Below are 12,152 nucleotides of genomic sequence, written 5' to 3' on the forward strand. Positions count from 1 at the left end.
CCCACTGTAGCAGAATGGGTCCCTGATTTGGCTGGGGCCTCTGGGATCCAATGCAGTACAAATAGTAAGTTATCATCCTAAGAAGGAGTTGCAAATAGGGGTGAGGACAGAAAAGTAATGGAAAGAGACCTAGAGTAGTTGGAAATATAGACAGGAAGCAAAATTAAATTCATTCTCTGGAAAATGAATGCATAAGAACTGACTTACTGGGTGAGACAGTGGTCCATCTTGCCTAGGTACCTGTCTTTGACAGCTGTCCATACCAGAGTTTCAGGGGGAATGAACAGAATAGGGCAGTTACAGAGAGATCCATTCTTCTTTCCTTCCTTCCACTCCTGGTTTCTGGGTCTCAGAGGTGTAGGGTGCCCTGAGCATGGGCTTGCACCCTGATAATGCTGGCTTCTAGTTTTGAATGGTCATATCCTCTGTGAACTTATCCAGTTCTTTTTTTAACCCAGTTATGTTCTTTGCCATCACAACATCCCAGGGCAGTGAGTTCCACGGGTTAGTTGTTCATTGTAGGAAAAAGTACTTGGCATTGTTTATATTGAACTAGCTGCCTATTGATTTCTTTGGGTAAGCCCTACTTTTTTTATTATAGAAAGGTTAAATAACATTTCTCCATTCACTTTCTCCGCACCATTCACAATTTTATGGACTCTCACATCTGTCCTCTTCCCTCCATTAGTAGTCTCTTTTCTAATAACAGCTAATATTTTTCCTGGTGTAGAAGCTGTTCCAGTCCCTTGTGTATGTTTGTTGCCATTCATTGAACCTTTTTCAATCTCACTATCCTTTTTGAGACAGGACACCCAGAATTGGACACAGTATTCAATGTGAGTGTATCATAATTTATACACTGGCACTGTAATATTTTCTATCTTATTTTCTATCCCTTTCTTACTAGTTCCTAACACATTGGCCGTGTCTACACGTGCCCCAAACTTCGAAATGGCCACGCAAATGGCCATTTCGAAGTTTACTAATGAAGTGCTGAAATGCATATTCAGCGCTTCATTAGCATGTGGGTGGCCGCAGCACTTCGAAATTGATGTGCCTCACCGCCGCGCGGCTCGTCCAGACGGGGCTCCTTTTCGAAAGGACCCTGCCTACTTCGAAGTCCCCTTATTCCCATCAGCTCATGGGACTTAAGCATCTTGAATAATTTTGTATTTCCACCATTCACATTCTTTTCATTTTCATTATTGACTATTTTGAAGACATTGAATAGGAGCAGTGTTCCCTCTAAGTGGAGCACTTGGGTGGCTGCCCAGGAGAGATTCACCTGCTGCTCAGCTAATTAGCAGTATGCCCACAACTACCCCTACCTTGCAGCATAAGTTTCTAATGGTGGTGTACATCCACATATGCCTTTGTGCATATAACAGAATTTATTCTGCCCATGGATTTAAAAAATAGAGGGAATTCTAAATGGAAGAATTTACTTATCTGGACATTTATTGGCAAAGTAATATAATAAAACAAAATTTCCAATAAGTTCTGGGGATGTACTGGGGTCAACTTTTTGTTCTAGAAACTGGGGAAGTAGTCAGGGAGCAGCCACTTTAGACTGATAAATTTCATGATCCTGAGGAAAGGAAGGAGTACAAGCAGCAGACTAATGACAAAAGAACTTCAGAAAGCACACTTGAACAAACTCAGAGAACTGGTACATGAGGTACTAAAGAAAATCTAAGTGGCAAGGGGAGCTCAGGAGAGCTAACAGTTTTTTATGATGAGTATATTAAATCCACAACTACAAATAATGCATAGGAAAGAAAGGAAGGTTAGTAAGAGGCCAATAGGGCTCTATGAGGACCTGAAAATCAAAAAGGAATCCATAAAACAATGGTAACATTGACAGATTGCTAAGGAGGAGTACAAAAGAAGAGTACAAGCATATAAGGACAACATTGAAAAGACTAAAGCACGGAACAAGTTGCACCTAGAAAAGAATATAAAAAGCAGTAAGAAAAAGATCCTTTAAATATATTAGGAGCAAAAGAAAAAGAAAAGAAAAGGTTCTTTACATCTTGGGAAAGGAGAGCCAATATCTGATGTCAGGAAAGCTGAGTTGTTTAATGACTATTTTGTTTCACCATAAAGATTAAAGGTGACAAAATACTCATCACAATTAATATTAACAACAGGGGAAAAGGAGTCCAAGCCAAAATAGGGAAAGAACATGTAAAGGATATTTAGATAAGATGGATGTATTCAAGTTGTCAGGGCCTGATGAAATTCATCCTATGGTACTTAAGGTACTAGCTGAAAGAATCTTGGAATCATTGGCAATTATCTTTGAGAACTCCTGGAGGGCAGGTGAAGTTTCAGAGGGCTGGATAAGGGCAAATATATATACCTGTCAATAAAACAGGGGGACTAATTGCACCCTGGGAATTATAGACCAGTCATCTTAACTGAAATTCCAGCAAAAGATCCTGGAATGAATTACTAATCAATCAGTATGTAAGCACTGGCAGGATAATAAGGTTATATGGAACAGCCAGCATGGATCTGTCAAGAAGAAATCACACCAAACCAAATCCATTCCTTGCTCTCAGAGGAGTAGTGGCCCAGAGGATGGGGGGCGAGCAGGTGAAGCTACAAGCATGATATCTTTTGATTTTTAGTAACACTTTTGACAGAGTTTTCCCTGACATTCTCATAAGTAAACTAGGGAGAAGTGGTCTAGGTGAAATTAATCTAAGGTGGGTGCATGGCTGGTTGAAAGATCATATTCAGAGTAGTTATTAGTGGTTTGCCACCAAATTAAGAGGGCAGGTATAGTGGGCTCCTGTGGGGTATGTCTTGGGTCTGGTACTGTTCAATATTTTCATTAATAACTTGGATAATGGAGTGGAGAATACACATATCAAATTTGCAGTTGATACCAACCCCATGGGGTGGCAAGTACGTGGGAGGAATTCAAAAGTAACTTGACATATTGGAGGGTTGACCTGAGTTCAGGAAGATTACATTTAATAAAGACAAGTGAAAAATGCTTCCCTTAGGAAGGAAAAATCCAGTGTGGCTAGGAGTAGTAAAACTGCCAGAAGGGATCTAAGGGAGCTGGTGGATCACAAATTACATGCGAGTCAACATTGGAAAAAGGATAATGTTGTTCTGGGATGTCTTAAGAGAAGTGTTGTATGTTAGACAAAGGAGGTAATTGTCCTACACTACCTGATGCTGCTGAGGGTTCAAATAAAGCAATGGTTCTAATTCTGGGCACCACACTGTAGGAAGATGTGGACAAACTGGAGTGAGCCCAGAGGTGGGCAACAAAAATGATACAAGGTGTAGAAAAGCTCTCAGAAAACTACTATGAAAACTGACCATGTTTAGTCTTGAGATAAAAGCTCAGGGAGGACCTTGTAAGTCTTTAAATATATTAAGCACTGGTGTACAGGGGACAGTGTGAATTGATCTCGCTGTCCCCTGAAGGAAGGAAAAGAAGCAGTGATGGACTTAATTTGCAGCAAAGGAGATGTTGGCAACATACTAGTAGAAAAATCCAAACTATAGGAGCAGGTAAGCTCTGGAATAGGCTTGCTCAGGAGGTTTCTGAATCCGTATCACTAGAAGGTGTGAAGAACAGGTTGGAAATATCAGTCATGGTTGGTCCAGCTTTATTGGTCCTGCTGAAACACAGGTGGCTGGTCTTGATGACTTCTCAAGGTCCCTTTCAGCCCTAGATTTTTATGATTCTGTGAACAGCACAGGTCCTAAAACAGATTTGAACTCAAATGCTATCAATATTACAATTTACTTCTCTAGTTTCTTTCGGGAAAGAGACTCAAAGCATTGAAAGAAAAAAGAGAGGGAGTGCAGATGGGGTTTAAAAGCATCTAAGTGACTTACAGCACAAATGCCACTAAGGACAGAAAAGTGGATATTTTTAACCATTCTGTTGTAACCACTAAAACTCCATGCATGGACATGTCCTTGGAATAAGAGTTGCTTTTTAATTTTTTTTTTGGTTTAACTTAAGTCCTTCCCAAAGAGGCATAAACTAAACCAAAATAAGAAACACGCAAGACGGAATAAGAGCAACCACAAAGGAGCTCTGGCAGGAGGAGGATGGCCTGCAGCGCAGGGAAACCCTGCCCCATTGCAGGGCCCTGCACATCCCTTGGGTCATGAGTGGGGCACATGGGCATGGTGGGCATGGGGCACAGCCTCCTGGGCCACCATGGGGGACTGACTCCCCCTTTCCCCTCATCCTCTGTTACAGCTGCAGCATCCAAGGGCCAGGGGAGCCCGGGCATATCTCCTGGGCTTGCCGGCCCTGTCCAGCCTGGAGGGGATCCAGATCCCAGAGTTGGGGCTGGACCTGCCCCACTGCCCACAAACCAGTGAACCCATGCCTGGAGGTACCAACACCATGGGTGGGATGAGGAGGCCATAGCTTATACAGCTGTCCTCCACCACCAGAACACCCTGGTGGAGCGGCAGCTGGCCCTGGACAAGGCAGAGTTGGCCTGGCAGTGGGAGACCTGGATGGAGACGCTGGGCCTGCTGCACACAGTGTGCACGTCCCTGATCTAGCAGCTGGCCCAGCCTCTGGCTGCTCCCATACCACCCTGATCTTTAACATTTTGCTATGTTCTGATGTTTATTAATACAGCTTTGGTTTTTTAGGAGCACTTCTTCTCCCTGGTTATTGAGGGAGGCCTGTGTGGGGTGCATGGATGTGGGTCACTCTGCCCCATGCTGGAAGAACTCCCAGCCTGTTGCGGTTGAGCTGTCAGTGAGTGGCCGTGGCGGGCCTCGGCCATCCCGCTCTAGGGAATGGCCCCCCCTCTGGCCTCAACTAGGTTGTGGAGGGTGCAACGGGCTACCACAACCCAGGGAAAATTCTTCACACTGACATCGAGTCGAGTGAGGAGGCACCTGAACCTTGCCTTCATGCGTCTGAATGCACACTCTATGGGTTTGTGTCTGAATGCACATTATATGGGTTTGCGTGCCCAGTGGTCATTGAAGACCTCCTGGGAGGTGGTGAGGTGGTCTGTGTGGGGCCGCATGAGCCAGGGGTGTAAAGGGTATGCTGGGTTGCCCACTATGCAGAGGGGTGTGGCAACTTCCCTGATAGTGCGCTTCCACTGAGAGGATGTAGCTCGTGGCCTCCATCCTCTGGGCCAGGGCGGAGTTCCTGAAGAAGCACATGTTGTGCTCCCACCCTGTCCATGAAGTGGCCCCAGTGGTCCACGGAGGCCTGGAGCACAATAGAGTGGTACCCCTTCCTGTTAACAAAACAATTGCTGTTGTATGCCAGGGCACAGATGGCAATATGCAAGCCATTGATTGCCTTGAAGCAGTGGGGGAAGCCGAGGGTGGCGAACCCTGCAGCGGCCACATCCAGTTCCCCGACATGCACCGTGCTCTGGAGGGGCACATGGTTGATGGTTTGGACAACCTGCAGGGAACGGAGAGCAGGCGGGCTGATGGGTGTGACCGAGGGCACACCTACAAGTTGTTCACAGAACACCAGTGTTCTGCAGAATATTGTTTAAGAAACACTGCCCTAGAGTACCCTGTCCTCAGCAGACCCTAGCTCAGAGCCTTCTGCAGGTGCCTGTTCACTGCCTGGGTTTCTAACCACCAGGCTAATCTCTGTCTGTTTTTTTAGAGGGCCCAGGTGTCCACGCAGCCAGTGAACTGCCCCTCTCCCTTGGTAATTAACCACTCATAGCTGGCCCCTTCTCCTTGGTGGAACCTCTCATAGGTAGGCTGGTCCCTGATGCCCCTGGAAAGGCCAGCCCCCCACAAGAAGCATTTTAGACCACAGCACGTGAGGGATGTGGAGAGTAGAGGCTCTACTGCAAATTACCTCCATTCCTAGGACAATCATGAATTCAGGGTGTTTGGCTATTGACCACTGCTGGCTTTCCTTTGGCCTTCACTTGACTCTAAATAGCTGTGGCACACGGCAGCGGTCAGAAGTTAAAAGAGGAGGGAAAAGAGTAGTAGCATGTCCTGTGGTGTGCCCACAAACCCAACTCTTCCTCTCACCCAAGAAACCCAGCTTCCCCTCTTTGTCACCCCAAATTCAGGTGCAATTCACAACAGATGATCATCTCTCTTTTTAATTGCAGATGTCGATCACTAGCAAAATAGCTGGCAATGGAAATCAAAGTCAACACCCCATCAAAAGAATCATTCTCTCCTCTTACCCTGCTCCCCCAGCTATCATTTCAGGATGTGCATTGCTATTGTGGCATCAACTTTGAAGTGTCCACCAAATGGAATCTTTGCAACCAAAAGAGCTACTGATTTTAAAACCAGGTAATACCTAGCACTTCTATAGCCCTTTTTATCACCTGACTCACTGAACTTAAAGAGGAGCTCATCATTAGCCCCATTTTACAGATAGTAAACCTGAGGTGAAGTGATTTGCCCAGGGTCATTCAGCATGCCAGTGGTGTAGCTGAGAACTGAACCCAGATCTCCAGAGTCTGTTCAGTGCCATAATGGCCACTGCCAAAACCCAGTTTGCCAGGCAACCGGAAGCCAGCCTAAATTTACCCTCAGCAGAGGTGCAGAACCCTTCTTATTTGATCTGGCAGGTAAATGCCTCCCAGGCCTTTCTTCACGTACAAAAAGTCAAGAGAGTCCTAGTAAAATACGTCTATGAAGTGAATGGAACATGTGTCCTGACAATGTAAGATAAAAGTGACCAAAGGGCAAAGGAAGTTTTGTTTTGTTGTGACTGTTTTTCTATGGACAGTTGTTACCCCAGAAAGGCGTAAGCTTGGTGTGTGATTTCGCTGAAGGACTTAGTCACATCTTCAGCATAGCCCAGTGTCCCAAAAGTTGAGGATGCTCACTTTGAGGAAGGAACTGAGGTGGGGGGACACCAGCCATGCCACACTCCACCAGCAGAGGGTGCTGTAGTGTGGCACTGCCCCATCACAGAGCAGTGTTATGTAAATGATAAACACTAATGGGGAGTAACTAGTTTGGAAACACACTTTTGGTTCCACAAAGCCTGCTATTGGATCCCTTATAACCATTTGTACAGCCGTCCTAACTTCTATTTCTTTACCCTCTTCTGTGGGGAGAAAACCCCTCTTGTTGTTAAACTCAATCTTACATTTGAAAACAACTCGTAATAAATAACAGCGTATTAACCCAGCATGCTTTAATGCTCAAAATCTTAACATACAGACTATGGTGAGCACAAACATAACATTTGAAAAATCATGCACAGTTATTCATCCTCACCAAGCCTTCTCCCCCATAGTGAGTGCAGGCTGTCTCTTTAATAATGCAAGGGAGTAGTAAATTTCAAGCTGAGGATGGGCAATAACAAGGAGAGTTATTTCCACAATGCCCTAATGTCAGTTGAGTGGCTTAGGAGCACACCTTATTAGTTCTAACAGGCTGGTTAGCATTGGGTCACCTCTGTGTCTCCATGTCCCCTCAGCAGGGTCACTCCTCTCCAGGCTATATTTGGGGAGGAGTGGGGAGGGAGGTGGTAACACATTCAGAACTTCTCTCATCTCACAAGCATTTTTAGAGCTGTTTATTTTTATTTGTTACCCATTCCTTCTCGTTCTTATTCTGTCTCACCCAGTGCATCTTTGCAGCCTGCATAAATTCTGTGCATTGAGTAAACCCCCCCCCCCCCCCCACATGAGAGCAAATTAAAGCAGAAACCATGTCACTGGGACTTTCCATCAGTATTTCTGCTCAGAAGAGAAATCATTCAAATTAATTTTGGTTGTGCCTGTGTGTGGACAAATAACCTACTGCAAAAAAAAAAACAAAACGTTTAATGCAAGAAAACTGAACATGGTTGCACAGTCAATTAAGCATGACTGTCCTGAATGAATGCATGAAAATATAAATGTATATGTATGCAAAGGCAGCAAATACCATTCCAGTGTTGAGAGACAATAGAAATAATTTACACACTTGTTTTTTACATAAGCAAGTTGAAGACTCTTGTTAAATGAATGAACATCTTTTTTCCCCCAAAAGAAAGGAATTGGCTAAAAGCTCTTCATTATGGAAATGTGCACGTAGGTTTCTTTTTTATGTCTGCCTACCTCCATCAATCCCCTTTCCTTCCCCCTCTTCTGTCCGCCAGTTCCCATCCAAAAATGAATGCAAAGAAATACTATTAGGCTGTCTGGTTATGTATTTTTTATGAGGCCATACAAGACACTGCCTGACCCTGTGCAGCTCATGTTATAACCACATTGAAGATGCTTTTCATTTGGGTTCTGCTTTTCAGCCCAGATGACCTCTATTAAATAAGAAAGAAAGAAAGGGAAAAATGGCCTAATATGTGACCCCTGGGACTCGTCGCTTCAAGGATTACATTTAATTCATATGATAATATTGAAATATAATGTTTCTGTTGTCTAATGTTTTGGATGTTTTTCCTTCTTCTCTTTATTTCAGGGACTCATTTTTGTCAATGATATTTTTCATCAGTTTTGGGTGCAGGACAGTAACTTAGGCTCTGTGGCCAGATTCTTAACATTATTTCCCCCTGTCCCCCAACCCCCTTTGGAGACTGGACATGAATACAAAGCCCTGTTCTCCCCAGTCCCTTTGAAGGGGGAGAAGAGAGACACAGGCTGAGAAATTAATTTTTCTAAAAATATGTGTGTCAAGAGCTCCCTTTCAAATAAAGCAAATGCCAAAATAAAGCTTGTTCCGTAACCCCTTGTTAACAGCTGATCCCCCTCCCCCAACTTCTCCATCAGGGTGACTGCTAACTCATTCCTTGCTACCCTGATTCCATTGTTTTCATTCCCACCATTGTGTTCACTTACAGTTAGTAGTGTGAATGCATTCATTGTACAAATATATATACACATGGTATGCCTGCCCTTGCTTATGCACACTTATTAAAACTGCATTGTTCATAGCCGTCGACTGTGTATTTAATTTTCCAGCATTTCTGATGGAAAGCACATATTTTAGGGTTTTATAACTTGGCTATAAAGATGCTCTCTGGAATGAAACAGTATGCATGGGGGTTCACTTTATGAGCATAGTTGCAAAAATAAATTTGGACAATTCTAATTATGCAGTGTCAGAATATTTAATAAAGTTTTTTTTGTGCCATTTGTAAAGTGGAGTTTCACAATCAGTCACTAATGTGATTTAATAACTTGTATTCTGGAGCAATGCACCTCTCAAAGCATTCATGCTAATGATAATTCTTGAACTATTACTACTTGTAGAGTTGAGATTTTTAAAACAAATATTTAATTTAGGGCTCTTAGAAGGTGAATTTAATCTACACCCCTGGCAGCAGGTTTGATGTAATGAATGGTATCACTCCAGACGAGCCATTACAGCTGATTGATAAATAATGTGTATATCAAACTGACTAAAAAACCAAACAAATGTGTCTTTTAAAACAATGGGCCTGCACATACTGTTCCATTCAGTCCCATAAACACAGAGCTGTTATTCAGATATACTTACAGGATATATATGGGTTTTTTTCCCTCTCTTTTTGTCATTAGAAAAATTTAAATTAAAAAAATCACCGGCACAAAAATACATTTAAAAATAAAATTTTAGTGTCAACAAACAAGAACCAGAAATTCATAGTTAAGGCTGAACCTACATTCTTAACCATTGTACACAAAAGCTGCAAATAGCATCTGGTATGTAAAATCCAGCTCTAGTTGGATCGCCATGTTCTGAAACAGCGGGGTAGGTTCAGAACAGAGTTTCCATATTAACTCTGATTGTCATGGCGTTCGTTTGCATCAAAGGCTGAACCTTATTCACATTGTTTGGTGCAAATGTCATTAAGTATCTGTAACATATGCACATACGCAATATAGGCGAACCCATGTGCATTGCAGTATTTTGTGTACGATATTTTAAAAAATACATCCAGGCTTTGGGTTCCCTTTTTGTAAAGCATTAAGCTGTGGCCCTCCCCTCCTCTGCCCTCCCCTTGCAGCCCTAGACTTCATGATGCCTTGACTGCTAGCTTAACATGGAGTTGTCTTTTTATTTTTTTTATAAACCCAGTCACAACACAGAGAGAGGAGGAGGAGGAGGAAGAGAGAGAAAGAGCAAACTAAAAACCCTGAAGGATGGTTCTCAAAAATTCGAAAGGAACCACAGGGAATTCCTTTTAAGAGCCACAGAAAGCGAGCCAGCTGAGGTAAGGCAGTTTGAGCTTCCCCTATCTCTCTCCCCCCCACCTTTTGGGTTATAAATTGCTGTTTCTTTATGGAGTGGGGAGGGGAGGTAGGTGGGTGAATGGGTGGGGTAGACACCTAACTTCTTTACTGCTTAAGCAATCTGAGCCTGGAACTTATGTGAATATGCAAATAGGTCTGGCTGGGCTGCGTTGCTGACACGTGTATGTGTTCTATCCTTCTCCCCACCTCTCTGTCTTAGCGTCTGATCTTCAACAGATTGCTGTTGTTTCTTGTGATCACCAGCCCTGCGTGCTGGAGAGAGAGCTGGGGCGGGGGGGAGTGTTGCAGGGCTGGAAGGCATGGAATCATGACATGATTGCTGTGACTTTTTTATATTAATGTGTGCCTTTTTTCTAGCTCATTTGCATGTCAAAGTGGTGGAGGTGTGAGGGCCGAGATTAGTATGGAGATGACATAATAATGCAATGAATTAAATGTGATCACTTCTGTGAGCAACCTGGGGGTGGGGGAGAGCTGGGGAGAGCGAGCGGGAGAGAAGGAGAAAGGCTTCTGATTTTTCACCACACGTTGATTGATGTCAGGGGCTAACAGGATGCATCTTTTTATTGTTATGATGATGATGATTGCAATGATTATACTGATCATTAGTGTGAAATTTAAATTTTAAAATGGTCAGTGCTGGGTGTTTGGTGCGCATGCATGTTTCAGGCATAAGGGCAAATGCCCTTACCACAAGAATGTAACTTTCTCCTCTTCAAAAAGACAGCAGGCAGGATTCAGAAGATTATTAATTTATGGAACGCAGTTGGTGGAATTGCAGAGATTCCTAATGCTGTTCTGTTTGTATTGTGAATATACAATAAGATCAAAAAGTCATGTTTGTTATTGAAAGAAAAAATTTCATTGGAGGATTGGTTTAGCAATTTATAGTCAATGCAATTTGATTTTTATCTTTTCTTTTGCTTTATTCACATTTTAATAAAGTGGCTATAAAGCATAACACTCCCACAATGATTCCTGAACAAAGCAGATTCTCCGGCAGTTATTTTTGGTTCTGATTAGTAGTTAGGTAGTTATATCTGCGTATGACTTAAAAATTGTGAATATTTTCTCCAAGTCTTATTGCTATTTTGGACATAAGCGCTGAAAAGTGTAAAGGCAATTAGAGGCCTGAGAGTATTTCAAAAGTGAACAAATAAAATAAAATAAAAATGCAGCTAGAAGAGATTAAAATGTTCTGTAGACTTCAACTTTTCTAACAATTTAAATTCATTTTTGTCTGTGGACGTTCTTGTTTCCCTGATAATCAGGGACACCTGATGTCTGTTCAAAATACATATGTGCACATGTAGAGAGAGAGAGAGCAAGAGGGATGGAGTGTGTACCTGTGACAGAGAAATACAGAACTTCAGAATGGCTTGCCAGTAGCCCTGGTGCTATAACAGAAGTCAACAGAATATCACTAAATGTAATTCATGGAAAAAAGAAAATCCAAGGCAACTCCATTAATTTTTCTTAATTATTACGAGAGACTTCAAAGGAATTTACTAATTGGATAATTGTATTCACTAGTATAATAAAGAAACAAAAAAAGAAGATCTAACTCTTGATGGATGGGGATGCGGGTTTGAATAAAAATACTGCATAGAAATTGCCTGAATGATGTAGTAGGCTAAGAGACAAGGAGACCACTGAAAGGAGAGAGGCAAAAAAGCAAGAGCAGCAACACTGGTGTATAACCCTGTTATAACAAAGCACAGGATAAATCCACCTGTCCAGATTCTCTATTGCTTTCATAGTGGCTGTCATCCTCACCTTCTTGATCTCAGTGACACTTAAATTCTTGCACCTTCCTTGAGCATTCACAAAAGTCATTGCCTTTTTTTGTGCACTTCTGGTAAATGTTACCTTTTGTTCTGATAATCTCATTATTTGGTGCTCTGAATTTTCCATGACCTATTGTGGAACTTTGAGCAAGTGACACAAAGTTACTGTTAACTT

The 12,152-nt window shown here is 42.7% G+C and overlaps 1 long non-coding RNA gene across 1 annotated transcript in view; it reads left to right on the forward strand.

Moving 5' to 3' along the window:
* LOC142020861 (uncharacterized) overlaps positions 1-12,152 on the forward strand; it is a 475,618-nt gene that overhangs the window by 138,499 nt on the left and 324,967 nt on the right. The window contains exons 4-5 of the long non-coding RNA XR_012647524.1: positions 6,102-6,291; positions 10,015-10,150. This is a non-coding gene — a long non-coding RNA (uncharacterized LOC142020861). The remainder of the gene's footprint in view (positions 1-6,101; positions 6,292-10,014; positions 10,151-12,152) is intronic.

This window comes from Carettochelys insculpta, chromosome 14 (genome assembly GCF_033958435.1).
Source record: "Carettochelys insculpta isolate YL-2023 chromosome 14, ASM3395843v1, whole genome shotgun sequence".
In the NCBI taxonomy this organism is placed as follows: Eukaryota; Metazoa; Chordata; order Testudines; family Carettochelyidae; genus Carettochelys; species Carettochelys insculpta.